The sequence below is a fragment of the Schistocerca serialis genome, chromosome 1, assembly GCF_023864345.2.
Source record: "Schistocerca serialis cubense isolate TAMUIC-IGC-003099 chromosome 1, iqSchSeri2.2, whole genome shotgun sequence".
Taxonomy (NCBI): domain Eukaryota; kingdom Metazoa; phylum Arthropoda; class Insecta; order Orthoptera; family Acrididae; genus Schistocerca; species Schistocerca serialis.
Window position 1 is genome coordinate 110817858 of NC_064638.1, and position 19098 is coordinate 110836955.

General features: G+C 46.2%; 1 protein-coding gene and 1 non-coding gene across 8 annotated transcripts in view; both read right to left on the minus strand.

Moving 5' to 3' along the window:
- Nucleotides 1-19098, minus strand: part of LOC126462885 (protein-tyrosine sulfotransferase-like) — a 970604-nt gene that overhangs the window by 394090 nt on the left and 557416 nt on the right. The gene's annotated exons all lie outside the window — the stretch shown is intronic.
- Trnat-ugu (transfer RNA threonine (anticodon UGU)) lies at nt 10090-10163 on the minus strand. The gene has a single exon. It is a non-coding gene; the product is annotated as a tRNA-Thr (tRNA).

Here is a 19098-nt window from a genome sequence, read left to right on the forward strand (position 1 = left end):
TATAAGAACAGAACATAAAACTGTGAAGATGTGATAAGTTAAAAGAGAACTCTGAATTTCAGTCCCACTCTTGAAACTTATTTTATTTCCGTCATTGTGTTTTCGATGTACGGATTGAACGGTAGGAGTTAAAGGCTACATCTCTGTTTTATGACCTTTTTAATCCGAGCATTTCGTTCTTGGTCTTCCACTCTTACTGTTCCCTCTTTGTTCTTATACATATTGAATATTACCCGTCTCTCACTATACCTTACCCTAATTTTTCTCTGAATTTCGAACATCTTGCATCATTTCACATTGTCAAACGCTTTCTACAAGTCGACAAATCCTATAAACGTCTTTATTTTTCTTTAGTCTTGCTTCCGTTATCAATCGCAAATTCAGAACTACCTCTCTGGCATCCTGACCTTTCCTAAAGCCAAACTGATTGTCATCTAACACATCCTCAGTTTTCTCTTTCATTCTTCTGTATATTATTCTTGTCCTTAGGTTGAAGAAGTGAGCTGTTAAGCTGATTGTGTGATAGTTCTTGCACGTATGTCTTTTTGTCTCTGGAACTGTGTGGAAAATATTTTTTTCCCGAACGTCTGATGGTACGTTACCAGTCTCGTAGGTTCTACACACCATCTTGAATACTCGTTTGGCTGCCACTTCCTTCAATGATATTAGAAATTCGGAAGGAATGTTATCTATTTTTTTCTGCCTGATTTGATTGTAAGTCTTACAAATCTCAGTTAAACTCTGATTCTAATACTGGATCCCCTATTTTTTACCTATCGACTCCCATTTCTTGTTCTGTAACGTTATGAGACAAGACGTACACCTAGTAGAAATCCTCTCAATGCACTCTTTCCACCAATTCGCCCTCTCTTCTACATTTACGAGTAGAATTCCTATTGCACTCTTAACATTGTCGCCCTTGCTTACATTTCACCGGTAGCTGTTTAGAACTTTCTATATGCTGGCTCAGCCCTTCCGACGACTATTTCGTATTCGGTTCCTTCACACTTTCTACTTAATTCATTCCATAACGACTTCTATTGACGTTTTCCTGTCATTCCCAAGCATACCTCCTCCTCCTCTGCTACTGAGTGTTCCTGTCTTTCCCAACCATACCTCCTTCCCTTGTGATTTTACTAGAATTGCAGAACTCAATCTTTCTCCTCCCTCACTCCTACTACCATGCCCACATCCTTTTGTAGCTCCTCTTCTATTCCTTCCCGTACATCCACGTTCCAGTCCATGATTAATATATTCTCATCTCCCTTACATACTGAATTACTCGTTCAGTATCCTGATGTACTTTCTCTACCTCTTCATTTTCTCCTTGTGACGTCGGCATGTACGAGGGTTGACTGAAAAGTAATGCCTATACCTTCATAACTCTTCAACAGGTGGCAGCATTGGTATGCGGCAGGTACTGGCTTGTTCCGTAGCCTCTTCTCTACAGCTCCAGTTGGCGGGAAGCCTTAGCACTAAACGCTTGTTGCTACAGTGTAAAGTATGAAACCGTGCGCAGACAGTCGGACAATGCGATTTAAGCAACGTGCAGTCATTGAATTCTTGACAGCAGAAGGTGTCACCCCAAAGAAGATTCATCAGAGAATGAAAGCAGTTTATGGTGATTGTGTTGATGTGAGTCGTTGGGCTAGTAAGTTTAAAGATGTTGAGGCGGGAACATCTGACCTGCGTGACAAACAAAGAATTGGACGTCCTGTGACAGCAATCACCGAGTTTCACAAGCAAAATGTTGACAAACTGATTCAGGACGATCGTCGTATCACTCAGAGAGGAATTGCAAGCACAATCGGCATTTGGGTCACATTATTGCTTTGCTTGGCTATCAGAAGATCTGTGGACGACGGGTACTTCAGAAGCTGGCTCCTTAAATGAAAGGACACAGACCTGAAATTTGTCAGGAACTCCTCCCGTGTTAAAGAGAATGACGGTGACGCCTTTCTCCATTCCACTGTGACAGGAGACGAAACGTGTGTACATCATTACGACCCGGACAGTGTCGACTTCTTCCGTGACGGCTTCAGAAAACTTGTTCATCGTTGACAGAAATGCATCCAACTGGCTGGAGATTATGTGAAAAAGTGAATATTGGTAATTAAAGATCACACTCTAAGGATGATTTCTGCGTTTGATTTATTAAAATATTCCCATCCAAACCCAATTAACGAAGGTGGAGGCATTACTTTTCATTCAACCCTCGTATACCGGAACTATTATTACTCGCGTTGATTTGCTGTCGATTCTGACGACAGCCTTGTCACTGAACTGTTCGCAGTAACACACTCTCTATCCTACCTCTCTATTCATAACGAACCCTACTCCCATTATACCAGCCTATGTTACTGTTGATAGTCCCCTATATTCGTCAGACCAGAAATCCTTGTATCTATATTGAGCCTTTGCTTTTCTGTTTTCCGACTTTCTAGCTTCCTTACCATGTTCAAACTTCTGATATTCCACGTTGAGATTCGTAGGATGTTACCCTTTCGTTAGTTATTCAATATTTTTTCTAACGGTCAGTTCCCCTTAGGTAGGGGGATTCGAATGAGGAACCTATCTCGTATCGTTTGCCGCTGGAAGGAGCGTCATGACAGTTTCTCAGTTACAGGCTATATTTCCTGTGAATAGCCTGTATGTGTATTTTATTCAGCGGTTTCCACTGTATTCTGCGTCCATATTCCGTTGGCTATTGTTAATTGTTTCACCTTTTAGGGGAATTTTCCTACCCTCAGGCAAGAGAGTGTCCTGAAACTGTTGCCTGTTCCTCTGCCCTCCTTGACAAGGCAATTAGCGGAACGAGGATAACTCCTTAATAGTGGAAATTTATCCAATTATTTATTACAAACCGCAGGCGTTACAGCTTGACCATGGCTGTAACTAGCGCTTACAGAATGGATAATGATAGAGAACCTTGACAGAATAGAATTTCGTTAAGTAACGTTCGGTAAACACGAAATGTAACTGAAGTCATGATACCAACTTTTTTAACCGGTAAAACTCCCACCATTAATTGACACGTACGACCAGTTAGCAGGAATGCCGTTCATACATTTTTCGCTACCGCCACTGCAAAAAACGAAAACGATGTCTCTGCGCTGAGCTAAGCTAACGTAGCAACCCACTTGCTTCCTAAATTGCAAAGCGCAACCGGATTTTTTCCCCTGTCCAGAGCTAACTCTTTGATATTCCAATCATCAGAGCAAGACGATATGAAAAAAAAAAGAGGAGGAACGGTGAATGCACTTTATATGACAGACATTCGGATTCAATTTGGAGCCTGTTTATAAGGCCGCTGTCAAATTTATCATACAGCTTATTATAAAACTGTTCTAGACTCTCTCTCTCTCTCTCTCTCTCTCTCTCTCTCTCTCTGTGAGAGAGAGAGACGCGAAAGAACAGCCGCACGATATTTCGATATTTATGGCCGACAAATGGCGCTGCACGCTTGCGCTTCGCGCCTCCAAGTCGCGGTTAGCAGAGCCAGACGCGAGGGACAGCAGAAAATATTAAGCAGCGAATGCCTAGGCTTTCGTGCCTGACCAACGTGCGCCGCAGCACGAGATCTGGAGGATCAAAGTAATGTTTCAGTCTGACATACGTGCACTGCGTGCCGTCTGAAACTTTATCTGCTGCTTACCATCGCAACGTACCACGATGAAATTACGCCGCAGTACCGAGTGCCAGCCATACGAGCTACTGACATCCTCCGAAATTCGCTCCCAGGTGCTAAAAATAGTACAAATTTGAAATTCTGCACAAGATGGTGGCATGGGGGCGACGTCTTTGCTAGATCACCGTGAACTTTCTTTACGCTTGAGACCAACTGTACAATATACGCTACATACGTGGCATAAATTTTGGGAATGCGTCAGAAAATATGTATTAAAGTGAGCCAGGACCATACATAACAACCGTCAACAACGATGGAGAGGCTTAAAACCGTCGTAAGGCACAATCTGTACCGGTTGCGTTTCTCAGTTGTCCAGGCTTAGCGTACGAATGACTCTTAATTCGAGTTTTGTAGGCCAGGTACGTGCACGACGTAGGAAGAAATCTCGTCAACTACACTACTGGTCATCAAAATTGCTACACCAAGAAGAAATGCAGATGATAAACGGCTACTCGTTGGACAAATATACAGGGTTATTATAAATGATTGAAGCGATTTCACAGCTCTACAATAACCTTATTATCTGAGATATTTTCACAATGCTTTGCACACACATACAAAAACTCAAAAAGTTTTTTTAGGCATTCACAAATGTTCGATATGTGCCCCTTTAGTGATTCAGCAGACATCAAGCCGATAATCAAGTTCCTCCCACACTCGGCGCACCATGTCCCCATCAATGAGTTCGAAAGCATCGTCGATGCGAGCTCGCAGTTCTGGCACGTTTCTTGGTAGAGAAGGTTTAAACACTGAATCTTTCACATAACCCCACAGAAAGAAATCGCATGGGGTTAATTCGGGAGAGCGTGGAGGCCATGACATGAATTGCTGATCATGATCTCCACCACGACCGATCCATCGGTTTTCCAATCTCCTGTTTAAGAAATGCCGAACATCATGATGGAAGTGCAGTGGAGCACCATCCTGTTGAAAGATGAAGTCGGCGCTGTCGGTCTCCAGTTGTGGCACGAGCCAATTTTCCAGCATGTCCAGATACACGTGTCCCGTAACGTTTTTTTCGCAGAAGAAAAAGGGGCCGTAAACTTTAAACCGTGAGATTGCACAAAACACGTTAACTTTTGGTGAATTGCGAATTTGCTGCACGAATGCGTGAGGATTCTCTACCGCCCAGATTCGCACATTGTGTCTGTTCACTTCACCATTAAGAAAAAATGTTGCTTCATCACTGAAAACAAGTTTCGCACTGAACGCATCCTCTTCCATGAGCTGTTGCAACCGCGCCGAAAATTCGAAGCGTTTGACTTTGTCATCAGGTGTCAGGGCTTGTAGCAATTGTAAACGGTAAGGCTTCTGCTTTAGCCTTTTCCGTAAGATTTTCCAAACCGTCGGCTGTGGTACGTTTAGCTCCCTGCTTGCTTTATTCGTCAACTTCTGCGGGCTACGCGTGAAACTTGCCCGCACGCGTTCAACCGTTTCTTCGTTCACTGCAGGCCGACCCGTTGATTTCCCCTTACAGAGGCATCCAGAAGCTTTAAACTGCGCATACCATCGCCGAATGGAGTTAGCAGTTGGTGGATCTTTGTTGAACTTCGTCCTGAAGTGTCGTTGCACTGTTATGACTGACTGATGTGAGTGCATTTCAAGCACGACATACGCTTTCTCGGCCCCTGTCGCCATTTTGTCTCACTGCGCTCTCGAGGCAGAAACCTGAAGTGCGGCTTCAGCCGAACAAAACTTTATGAGTTTTTCTACGTATCTGTAGTGTGTCGTGACCATATGTTAATGAATGGAGCTACAGTGAATTTATGAAATCGCTTCAATCATTTGTAATAGCCCTGTATTATACTAGAACTGACATGTGATTACATTTTCACGCAATTTGGGTGCATAGATCCTGAGAAATCAGTACCCAGAACAACCATTTCTGGCAGTAATAACGGCCTTGATACGCCTGGGCATTGAGTCAAACAGAGCTTGGATGGCGTGTACAAGTACAGCTCCCCATGCAGCTTCAACACCATGCCACAGTTCATCAAGAGTAGTGACTGGCGTATTGTGATGAGCCAGTTGCTCGGCCACCATTGACCAGACGTTTTCAGTTGGTGAGAGATCTGGAGAATGTGCTGGCCAGGGCAGCAGTCGAACATTTTCTGTATCCAGAAAGGCCAGTACAGGACCTGCAACAGGCGTTCGTGCATTATCCTGCTGAAATGTAGGTTTTCGCAGGGATCGAATGAAGGGTAGAGCCACGGGTCGTAACACATCTGAAATGTAACGTGCACTGTTCAAAGTGCCGTCAATGCGAACAAGAGGTGACCAAGACGTGTAACCAATGGCACCCCATACCATCACGCCGGGTGATACGCCAGTTATGGCGATGACGAATACACGCTTCTGATAGTCCATGCTGCTACAAACGTCGTCGAACTGTTCGTGCAGATGGTTGTTGTCTTGCAAACGTCACCATCAATTGACTCAGGGACCGAGACGTGGCTGCACGATCCGTTACAGCCATGCGGATAAGATGCCTGTCATCTCGACTGCTAGTGATACGAGGCCGTTGGGATCCAGCACGGCGTTCCGTATTACCCTCCTGAACCCACCGACTCCATATTCTGCTAACAGTCATTGGATCTCGATGAACGCGAGCAGCAATGTCGCGATACGATAAACCGCAATCGCGATAGCCTACAATCCGACCTGTATCAAAGTCGGAAACGTGATGGTACGCATTTCTCCTCCTTACATGCGGCATTACAACAACGTTTCACCAGGCAACGCCGGTCAACTGCTGTTTGTGTATGAGAAATTGGTTGGAAACTTTCCTCGTGTCAGCACGTTGTAGGTGTCGCCACCGGCGCCAACCTTGTGTGAATGCTCTGAAAAGGCTAATCATTTGCATATCACAGCATCTTCTTCCTGTCGGTTAAATTTCGCGTCTGTAACACGTCATCTTCGTGGTGTAGCAATTTTAATGGCCAGTAGTGTAGAAAGGACGGCCGATTCATCAATTTTACTTCAGGTACGTATTAAATTTCGCATTTACCTGATATAAGCAAATCTTGCTCTTTACTGGCAAACACATAAGTTTTACTGTATGCCTAGGGTCATGGATGATGATTTTAAGTTTCAGTTTCCTGTTTGTCTTGCATAGACCTTTCCCCGTATTTGACACCAGGAGCCTTTTGTCTGTGGGAAAAACTGAAAGACGGTTATCTACAAGGACATACCAACTACATTCGATAATATGCAAGAACGTTTTACTGTAGTCTGCTCGGACATATCTGCTGAAATGCTAACACGTGTGCAGCATTTGCTCCACACCAGACTGGAAGGGTCTAATTGTCACAACCAGTTGTCATTTTGAACATAACTTGACTGGTCACAATCCACATAACTAGTGTATGTGCTTTTGTTGTTCTTTAGTGTGTGATACCACAGTTATTGTACAAGAGCTGGTGTGGTAATGTTTCAAGATAAGATATCTCTTACACAACTCGCTACAATCCTGCAACAAACACCTGCAATATTCTAATTTACCCCAGTTTTATTCTGTTAATGTCAATAGGCATTGTACCACTAAAAAAGTGCATGTTTGCAACAAAAAAAAAGCTAAGTGCTATTACAATTTGTTGATGGCTAACAATAAGAACCCCTGATTACAAATCCATTCTGATAAAGCCGCACATCAATAGCACTTTCCATTTCCGATATATTTACGGTGCAAGTTTTAGGTAATTAATCCTGTATATTTATTTTATGAAAGTATTGTGAATATACAGACAACAGTCCCAAAACGTGAAGGTTGTCTCTTGACCGAAACTGATTGTCTATGAATAATTGCACATTACGACAGCTTTGTTGATTCTACACTCCTGGAAATTGAAATAAGAACACCGTGAATTCATTGCCCCAGGAAGGGGAAACTTTATTGACACATTCCTGGGGTCAGATACATCACATGATCACACTGACAGAACCACAGGCACATAGACACAGGAAACAGAGCATGCACAATGTCGGCACTAGTACAGTGTATATCCACCTTTCGCAGCAATGCAGGCTGCTATTCTCCCATGGAGACGATCGTAGAGATGCTGGATGTAGTCCTGTGGAACGGCTTGCCATGCCATTTCCACCTGGCGCCTCAGTTGGACCAGCGTTCGTGCTGGACGTGCAGACCGCGTGAGACGACGCTTCATCCAGTCCCAAACATGCTCAATGGGGGACAGATCCGGAGATCTTGCTGGCCAGGGTAGTTGACTTACACCTTCTAGAGCACGTTGGGTGGCACGGGATACATGCGGACGTGCATTGTCCTGTTGGAACAGCAAGTTCCCTTGCCGGTCTAGGAATGGTAGAACGATGGGTTCGATGACGGTTTGGATGTACCGTGCACTATTCAGTGTCCCATCGACGATCACCAGTGGTGTACGGCCAGTGTAGGAGATCGCTCCCCACACCATGATGCCGGGGGTTGGCCCTGTGTACCTCGGTCGTATGCAGTCCTGATTGTGGCGCTCACCTGCACGGCGCCAAACACGCATACGACCATCATTGGCACCAAGGCAGAAGCGACTCTCATCGCTGAAGACGACACGTCTCCATTCGTCCCTCCATTCACGCCTGTCGCGGCACCACTGGAGGCGGGCTGCACGATGTTGGGGCGTGAGCGGAAGACGGCCTAACGGTGTGCGGGACCGTAGCCCAGCTTCATGGAGACGGTTGCGAATGGTCCTCGCCGATACCCCAGGAGCAACAGTGTCCCTAATTTGCTGGGACGTGGCGGTGCGGTCCCCTACGGCACTGCGTAGGATCCTACGGGTCTTGGCGTGCATCCGTGCGTCGCTGCGGTCCGGTCCCAGGTCGACGGGCACGTGCACCTTCCGCCGACCACTGGCGACAACATCGATGTACTGTGGAGACCCCACGCCCCACGTGTTGAGCAATTCGGCGGTACGTCCACCCGGCCTCCCGCATGCCCACTATACGCCCTCGCTCATAGTCCGTCAACTGCACATACGGTTCACGTCCACGCTGTCGCGGCATGCTACCAGTGTTAAAGACTGCGATGGAGCTCCGTATGCCACGGCAAACTGGCTGACACTGACGGCGGCGGTGCACAAATGCTGCGCAGCTAGCGCCATTCGACGGCCAACACCGCGGTTCCTGGTGTGTCCGCTGTGCCGTGCGTGTGATCATTGCTTGTACAGCCCTCTCGCAGTGTCCGGAGCAAGTATGGTAGGTCTGACACACCGGTGTCAATGTGTTCTTTTTTCCATTTCCAGGAGTGTATATGGCTTTCTTTAAGTACATTGAAACTGTGCAATACCATTTATAGAAAATATTTAAGAACAATCAATATCATCATTTAATTTTTTTACCTGGTAGTCGACAGTAAAATAAAGGGAACCCACTGATGAAGGTGAAACTTTCCTGCAATCTGTATGGGTGTTTGTTCAAGGCAAAAACCTCTACATAAAAACAAAACTCTTGTGAGCTGTTAAGAACTGCACTACAACATTCGGCTTTCCGGCAGTGGAGAAGTTTGGATGATTAACAGTTCTGGGAGAGCACTGTAAGAACTCTGCAGGCAAGAGAAGTGACTGCCTCATTAGGTCGAGTGGCAGCGCGGAGGGCTTTTAAGGCTGTCGGATTCCACCGGCCTCTCACAAAGCGAACGCGTCCGTCTCAGCATCTAGTTGCGTAGTTAACCTACGCCTCTCGTTTATCAACTGAAATGAGAAGTTGCGAAGATATAATTCCTGACGTTGACACTGGAACTTTGAAGGAGAGTTCTGGAAGTTGAGAACGAAGCCGAAGTAAAATAAAGAGCTTACAAGATGTGCCGACTTGCCGTAGGCTGTATAGACGCAGCTTCCCTCTTGTTATCGATAAAACGGCATCGCTGGAAGAAGGTCGTACTCCGTGACGCACTGGCTACACAGCAGGAAGTTCCACTCTTCCTATTTCCAACTTGTTTCATTCAATTTTCAGGCTGTATACCCATCACAGTCTACTTTACACTTTGTGCTTACATTCATTTGTACGTTGTTAGGCTTTTATGAGAGCTCCTTAAACTGGTAATGAATTGCCACGGCTGCACCCACAAAAATCTCATGCATTTGCCTCATTATTCTAAAGGGAAAATAGAAAGCTGTGCGAAGTCATGCTTATTTCTTTACTAAAATAGTACAAAGCAAATGAATCGCGATCTTTTATTGTACTTTTTCTGAAAGTAGTTTTTGGACATTACACATTTAGCCACATTCCATCAGACACGGCTCAGATAATATATATATATATATATATATATGTATATATAAGACGGTATCTGTTCTTTCGGACATGCAGCTCATTAGAATGAAATTACAATGAAATGAACACCCTTAGCTGCTTATAGGCGTTGGCATACGTCAACGGGGACAGATGAAAATGTGTGCCCCGACCGGGACTCGAACCCGGGATCTCCTGCTTACATGGCAGACGCTCTATCCATCTGAGCCACCGAGGACACAGAGGATAGCGCGACTGCAGGGATTTATCTCTGGCACGCCTCCCGCGAAACCCACATTTTCAACGTATTGTCCCGCACTACATTCGTAGTGCCCCCGCCCATTATACTCATTACTCGCGGCGCGTTGCCGATTCCCGTAAGAGTTCGGGCACTGTTTGTGCATTCGCACAGAAGAAGAAAATGGTCAAGTGGCCGGTGAGCCGTAACTATCTACATACTAAGATGGTATCTGTTCTTTCGGACATGTCCGAAAGAACAGATACCATCGGTGAATGAAATTACAATGAATATAGTTAAGGCTCACCGGCCACTTGACCATTTTCTTCTTCTGTGCGAGTGCACAAACAGTGCCCGAACTCTTACGGGAATCGTCAACGCACCGCGATTAATGAGTATAATGGGCGGGGGCACTACGAATGTAGTGCGGGACAATACGTTGAGAATGTGGGTTTCGCGGGAGGCGTGCCAGAGATAAATCCCTGCAGTCGCGCTATCCTCTGTGTCCTCGGTGGCTCAGATGTAAGCGGGTTCGAGTCCCGGTCGGGGCACACATTTTCATCTGTCCCCGTTGACGTATGTCAACGCTTATAAGCAGCTAAGGGTGTTCATTTCATAGTAATTTCGCTGTGCAAATACTAAGTGCACTGAGGGGAAATATTTTCAGTTAATGTGCATCCAGTGCGCATAGACATTTCTGCGGAATGCATGTGTACAAATACCTATACACGACAAGCACTGCATACTGGTGTAATTCTCTTGCCAGAGGAGGACAGCTTCCGTCAGAGGACAGTTCCTTATCCGGAGGCGCAGCATCCTGAAGGAGAAGCGCCACAGCCATGTCAATGGTTTCACCGACCGCAGCTTCTTGTACTCAACCCTAACCACTCCTATTCCCACAGAAGCGTGATCCTGGCCTCAACAACGGGGTCACTGCACGTGCGGGGTCAGCACATATAGAAACTGTACTTCCCAAGCAGGAATTCTTAGATGAATCATTGCCTCGAATGCCCACGTGCCCTGGTAGCCAGCAAAATGAAACCTTCTTGCCTTGCCTTTGTAAGAGGAAAAGCTGGACACACGTGACGGATAGCCTGATGGGCACTTAGGGAGTCGGTGCAGGTGAGGAATTTGGTAGCAGGAGGACAAGCGCCCCCCCCCCCCCCTCCCCTGCTCCCGCGCCCACAAGACCGCACATAATTCAGCTTCATTCACTGTCTGGAAAACACTTAGCTATTTCGCCATCTTTTTTTTCGTGTTCTAGGCGGCAGTGCCGAACTTGGTTTTGAAAATAGAAGAACAATATGTCTGCTCAAGGCAAAATCCTCTGCAAAAGTGTATTGGATCTGGAGGCAAAGATGGACACAAAAAGTAAGCTTTAACGTCATGTTAAAATTATTTTTGTTTTGCGTGGAATTTTACCTTCACGATCAGCGAAGACAAGAGAGAAATTGCGTATGACTTAACTTCAAGGAATGAACTGTGTCCTTGCAGTAGAAAGGAAAGTAATCCATGGTTACAAGAGCATTCTGCATAATAAAAGCAGTCGTGAAACCCAACCTGCCTCTAGTTAGATTCGAACGCTCGTCCTTTACCTTCGTAAACCGTCAGCCTATCCACTCAGCCACTAAAACACATGTGAAACGCTCGTCGTCGTAGTAATCCTATCGACTTGGAGTTCTTATATTTCTTTTCTACGTGCTCAAATAATTTTCAAAATTAATGGTACGGTGAGTTGAACTGCAACAAATATCGACATACAATGTATCCTAACTGTTACACTGCTTCTATCTGACGATGTACGCACTAAGCTGAAGCTCCACAGACCGCTACAGTTGCAATGCTCTGTTCTTGGACTCTAAATTATTCGGGCTGGGCAATCTTTTTGCCTCACACTGTACATATCCACGGTGAGGGGTTTGAGGCCCGCGGCACTGCAAGTGGTTACACCACTGGTATACAGGAATGTGTCTTTCCGTTCAGTACAAGTATCTACCCTTGATTTTATAACTGAAAACATTTTCGGGTGGACTGTTATTAAATATACTTATTCACCATCGCGATTTCAGCCTGCTATGCCGTTATCAAGTGACAGCTCACTATCAAGTGTGTCGATGCAAAATCGTTCCTTTTAAGCAGACACTGTGCTCTTGTCAATCATATTTACATATTACGTATGCAACATAAGACAGGGTCTTCGCCATTTATACCCAGTCGGTCCAAAAAGTTTCGAGATTGTTCAACGAAAAACAGAGAAGTTAAGACGGTGGTTGCAATGCTTCAGGTGTTGAGAATAGTCTCTCCCGAGTTGAGTAAAACGCACAGAATTTGTATACAGCCCTGTGAACCTGTCAGAAAAGCCATTCTTTAACATGTTGTTCAACTAGCACGGCATATAGGCTTGAATATCAGTTAATTCATCAAATAGTTGGCTCTTCACGTGAATTTAGTAAACTACGTAGTTTCGTGATAGATTCGTAACGATAACACCAAGTCTCATCGTCCGTCTTGATTTTTTCCAGAAAAGAATCGTCCACGTTTTGAAATCCAATCAATCGAATACAATCCAATCAATCCAATCAAGTGTCTACGCGCCATTGTTTCTGTTCAGAAGTGAAAGTGTGCGGGACGAATTTTGCACAAATTCTAGAGAATGTACTGAACACTTGATTTAGAGATGTTGTTCCAATAATACGATTTGTGGCACAACTGACTTAACAAATGCACATCACGTTGCTTAAACACCAGCAATAAAATCAACCTCGGAAGTTATTAAATGGTCGGTAAAAATTTCAGGATCATTGTTACAGGACATGCTACTTAATTTACATAAATGATGGTAAATTTTGTCTCTTTACGTGTACGGAAAGTGTAAACATACTGACATGGCAGCACGATTATGCACTGACACATACAACAGTGAGCTGCCACATGGGAGTGGCATATTAGTCCGAAATCATGGTAGTGAATAAATGTATTTCATAACAATTCAGATGAAAATGTTGCTATTTCTAAAATATTGCAGTAATGTGATTCATGTGAAAAGTTGTCCGACGCGATTATGGCCGCATGAAGTGAATTAACAGACTTTGAACGAGGAATGGTAATTGGAGCTAAAGGCACGGGACATTCGATTTCGCAAATCGTTAGGGAATTAAGTATTCCGCGATCCACATTGTCAAGAGTGTGCCGAGAATATCAAATTTCAGGTGTTGCCTCTCACCACGGACATGGCAGTGGCAGAGGACCTTCACTTAACGACCGGGAGGAACAGCGTTTTCAAAAAAATGGCTCTGAGCACTATGGGACTTAATATCTGAGGTCATCAGTCCCCTACAACTTAGAACTACTTAAACCTAACTAACCTAAGGACATCACACACATCCATGCTCGCGGCAGGATTCGAACCCGCGACCGTAGCACCAGCGCGGTTCCGGACTGAAGCGCCTAGAACCGCTCGTCCACAATGGCCGGCAACGGCGTTTTCTTAGAGTTGTCAGTGCTAACGGATCAGCACCACTGCGCGAAGAAACCGCTGAAATTAATGCGGGACGTGCGACGAACATATCCATTTGGACAGTGCGTGAAATATGGCGTTACTGGGCTATGGCACTAAACGACCGACGCGATTGCCTTTTCAAACAGCACAACATCGCCTGCAGCGCCTTTCGTTGGTTCCTGAACGTATCGCTTCGACCCTAGACGAGTGGAAAATCATGGCTTGCTCAGATGAGTCCCAATTTCAGTAGGTAACAGCTGAGCCTGTGGTTCGAGTGTCGCGAAGACCCCACGAAGCCATGGACCCACTTAGTCAACAAGGCACTGTGCAAGCTGGTGGTGGCTCCATTAAGATGTGGGCTGTTTTTACGATGGACTGGATCCTATCGTCCAACTGAACCGATCATCTACATCTACATCTACATTGATACTCCGCAAGCCACCCAACGGTGTGTGGCGGAGGGCACTTTACGTGCCACTGTCATTACCTCCCTTTCCTGTTCCAGTCGCGTATGGTTCGCGGGAAGAACGACTGTCTGAAAGCCTCCGTGCGCGCTCTAATCTCTCTAATTTTACATTCGTGATCTCCTCGGGAGGTATAAGTAGGGGGAAGCAATATATTCGATACCTCATCCAGAAACGCACCCTCTCGAAACCTGGCGAGCAAGCTACACCGCGATGCAGAGCGCCTCTCTTGCAGAGTCTGCCACTTGAGTTTATTAAACATCTCCGTAACGCTATCACGATTACCAAATAACCCGGTGACGAAACGCGCCGCTCTTCTTTGGATCTTCTCTATCTCCTCCGTCAACCCGACCTGGTACGGATCCCACACTGATGAGCAATACTCAAGTATAGGTCGAACGAGTGTTTTGTAAGCCACCTCCTTTGTTGATGGACTACATTTTCTAAGCACTCTCCCAATGAATCTCAACCTGGTACCCGCCTTACCAACAATTAATTTTATATGATCATTCCACTTCAAATCGTTCCGTACGCATACTCCCAGATATTTTACAGAAGTAACTGCTACCAGTGTTTGTTCCGCTATCATATAATCATACAATAAAGGATCCTTCTTTCTATGTATTCGCAATACATTACATTTGTCTATGTTAAGGGTCAGTTGCCACTCCCTGCACCAAGTGCCTATCCGCTGCAGATCTTCCTGTATTTCACTACAATTTTCTAATGCAGCAACTTCTCTGTATACTACAGCATCATCCGCGAAAAGCCGCATGGAACTTCCGACACTATCTACTAAGTCATTTATATATATTGTGAAAAGCAATGGTCCCATAACACTCCCCTGTGGCACGCCAGAGGTTACTTTAACGTCTGTAGACGTCTCTCCATTGATAACAACATGCTGTGTTCTGTTTGCTAAAAACTCTTCAATCCAGCCACACAGCTGGTCTGATATTCCGTAGGCTCTTACTTTGTTTATGAGGCGACAGTGCGGAACTGTATCGAACAACACCTTTTCAAACAGCACAACATCGCCTGCAGCGCCTTTCGTTGGTTCCTGAACGTATCGCTTCGACCCTAGACGAGTGGAAAATCATGGCTTGGTCAGATGAGTCCCAGTCATTGACTGGAAATGGTTGTACTCGGCTACTTGGAGACCATTTGCAGCCCTTCATGGGCTTCATGTGTCAAAGCACGTCATCGGACCACAATTGTTCACAAATCGTTTGAAGATTATTGAGGACAATTCGACTGAATTATTTTGCCATCTACATCGCCCGACTTGATCCCCATCGAACATTTATGGGAAATAATCCAGAAGTCAGTTGGTGCACAAAACGATGCATCGGCAACACTTTCGTAATTAAGGACAGCTGTAGAGGCAGCATGGCACAATATTTCTGCAGGCAGACACGCTGAGTCCATGCCACGTCCAGTACTACAGTATGGCGGGCAAAAGGAGGTCAGACACCATATTAGGAGGGACCTCATGACTTTCGGCACCTCAGTGTATCTATAATTGACATGGAAGGAAAACCTTGGTTTTCAAGGGTAAGGATGTTTTCACGGGTGAAGATGTTCTTGAAATTAAATCACAAGCTTTATCAGAATCAACGTAGTTTACAAAATATTACGAATTCATACGCCTTGCTTCGTGTTGCAACTTCTTTCACGACGTGCAAAAGGTCAGTTCTACTGTATGCACTGACAAGGCCAGTTTCTTTCTTTGATTGATTGAACTATCCATTTTAGTTTCCTATGCTATTTGCGATAATATTAATAAATAAATCGTACACCTGAAACAGAATGCTGACAAGTCTATATTTTTTATGTATTGCCTGTCTTTTTCTTGTGAAATATAATAATTGCAGTGCCTAAGCGGGATTTTGATGGCTGGCGTATATTGTACACCGCTACTGGTTTCTACGTCGTTGCGTGTTAATTACAAGTTGTACAACTTTGCTTCCGCCGTTTCCCTCCCCCCCCCCCCAACATTTGAGGCTTTAATGAAACAAATTGGTTACGCATGTATCGTTCAAAGTATTTTCCATCGCTGGCCACTACTTTCTCCCATCTTTCGGGCTGTGTACGAATCCCACTTTGAAAAAATTTTTCATCTTTTGAAGCGATCCAAAATTTGTGACTTCTTCATGAGCTCGGAAGTGTTGGTCAACCAGGCCACGCGCCACTGATCCAAACAGGTGATACAGGGAGTAATGTCTGGAGAATACGGCGGCTGGGGTAGGACTTCCCATTTTAACGTTTCCAAGTACGTTTTGACCTCTTTTGCAACGTGCGGTCGAGCGTTGTCGTGCTGCAAAATCACTTTATCGCGCCTGTCGCTGTATTGCGGCCGTTTGTCTTCTAATGCTCTGCTCAAACGCATTAATTCCGTTCGATAACGAGCACCTGTGATTGTTGCACTTGGTTTTAACTCCTCATAGTACACGACGCCGAGCTGGTCCCACCAAATGCACAGCATGACCTTGGAGCCGCGAATATTCGGTTTGGCCGTCGGCGTGGAAGCATGGCCGGGATATCCCCATGATTTTTTGCGTTTATAATTATCGTAATGAACCCATTTTTCGTCCCCTGTCATAATGCGATGCAGAAATGTCTTCCGTTTTTGCCTCTGAAGCAGCTGTTCACAAACACACAAACGCCCTTCAACGTCTCTTGGTTTCAGCTCGCACTGGACCCAAGTTCATTTTTCCTGTATCATGCCCATAGCCTTGAGACGTTTTGAAATGGTTTACTGTGTCACTCCCACTAATCGTGCGAATGCTTCTTGAGTTTGACGCGAGTCTTCACTCAGCAATGTCTCCAATCCTGTATCTTCGAAAACATTCTCTCATCCACCACTACGCCGGTCTATGACGTTAAAATCACCGTTCATGAAGCGTTGAAACCACTCACGATACGTTCTTTCACTAACACCGTCCTTACCATACGTAGCTGAGAGCATTCGATGAGACTCGGCCGCTGTTTTCCTCATATTGAAACAAAACAGTAACACCTCCCGCAAATTACGAGAATTTAGCTCGTAAACTGACATTTTCAATCAAGAACAACTTTATGATGCAGACACATATCGACTAATGTCTGAATGATGTTATGTTGACCGAGATCCAAGCTAACTGCCTGACGTCTGCGACCTGTTCCTTTTGACCGCTACTTACCGTTGTCGCCGTCTATTGGCAAACGGGAGAAGCAAAATAGTACACCTTATAGCAGGACGGTAGATATCTGAAGCCAAGTAGATGGCTGACAAAAGGTCATAGGAATAGTAAAGATACACTCCTGGAAATTGAAATAAGAACACCGTGAATTCATTGTCCCAGGAAGGGGAAACTTTATTGACACATTCCTGGGGTCAGATACATCACATGATCACACTGACAGAACCACAGGCGCATAGACACAGGCAACAGAGCATGCACAATGTCGGCACTACTACAGTGTGTATCCACCTTTCGCAGCAATGCAGGCTGCTATTCTCCCATGGAGACGATCGTAGAGATGCTGGATGTAGTCCTGTGGAACGGCTTGCCATGCCATTTCCACCTGGCGCCTCAGTTGGACCAGCGTTCGTGCTCGACGTGCAGACCGCGTGAGACGACGCTTCATCCAGTCCCAAACATGCTCAATGGGGGGACAGATCCGGAGATCTTGCTGGCCAGGGTATTTGACTTACACCTTCTAGAGCACGTTGGGTGGCACGCGATACATGCGGACGTGCATTGTCCTGTTGGAACAGCAAGTTCCCTTGCCGGTCTAGGAATGGTAGAACGATGGGTTCGATGACGGTTTGGATGTACCGTGCACTATTCAGTGTCCCCTCGACGATCACCAGTGGTGTACGGCCAGTGTAGGAGATCGCTCCCCACATCATGATGCCGGGTGTTGGCCCTGTGTGCCTCGGTCGTATGCAGTCCTGATTGTGGCGCTCACCTGCACGGCGCCAAACACGCATACGACCATCATTGGCACCAAGGCAGAAGCGACTCTCATCGCTGAAGACGACACGTCTCCATTCATCCCTCCATTCACGCCTGTCGCGACACCACTGGAGGCGGGCTGCACGATGTTGGGGCGTGAGCGGAAGACGGCCTAACGGTGTGCGGGACCGTAGCCCAGCTTCATGGAGACGGTTGCGAAAGGTCCTCGCCGATACCCCAGGAGCAACAGTGTCCCTAATTTGCTGGGAAGTGGCGGTGCGGTCCCCCTACGGCACTGCGTAGGATCCTACGGTCTTGGCGTGCATCCGTGCGTCGCTGCGGTCCGGTCCCAGGTCGACGGGCACGTGCACCTTCCGCCGACCACTGGCGACAACATCGATGTACTGTGGAGACCTCACGCCCCACGTGTTGAGCAATTCGGCGGTACGTCCACCCGGCCTCCCGCATGCCCACTATACGCCCTAGCTCAAAGTCCGTCAACTGCACATACGGTTCACGTCCACGCTGTCGCGGCATGCTACCAGTGTTAAAGACTGCGATGGAGCTCCGTATGCCACGGCAAACTGGCTGACACTGACGGCGGCGGTGCACAAATGCTGCGCAGCTAGCGCCATTCGACGGCCAACACCGCGGTTCCTGGTGTGTCCGCTGTGCCGTGCGTGTGATCATTGCTTGTACAGCCCTCTCGCAGTGTCCGGAGCAAGTATGGTGGGTCTGACACAACGGTGTCAATGTGTTCTTTTTTCCATTTCCAGGAGTGTATATATTTATTTATTCCATGCGTAAGGTACAGCAATCGTAATGCTGTCTTGCTGCAGTCTTCGTAGAGGAACGCAAGCCGGCCCTGGAGTGTGGGGAGTGCGTTGAGCTCAGCAAGCGGCCTTCGAAGGAACGGCCACCTCATTGCGCCACGCCGTGGAGTGACGTTGTCAGCAGTCTGGCGAGCGAGCACAGCATCCGGTCCCGACCATAAGACCAGCAGCACGCACCACGCCGGCTGGTGGAGGTGT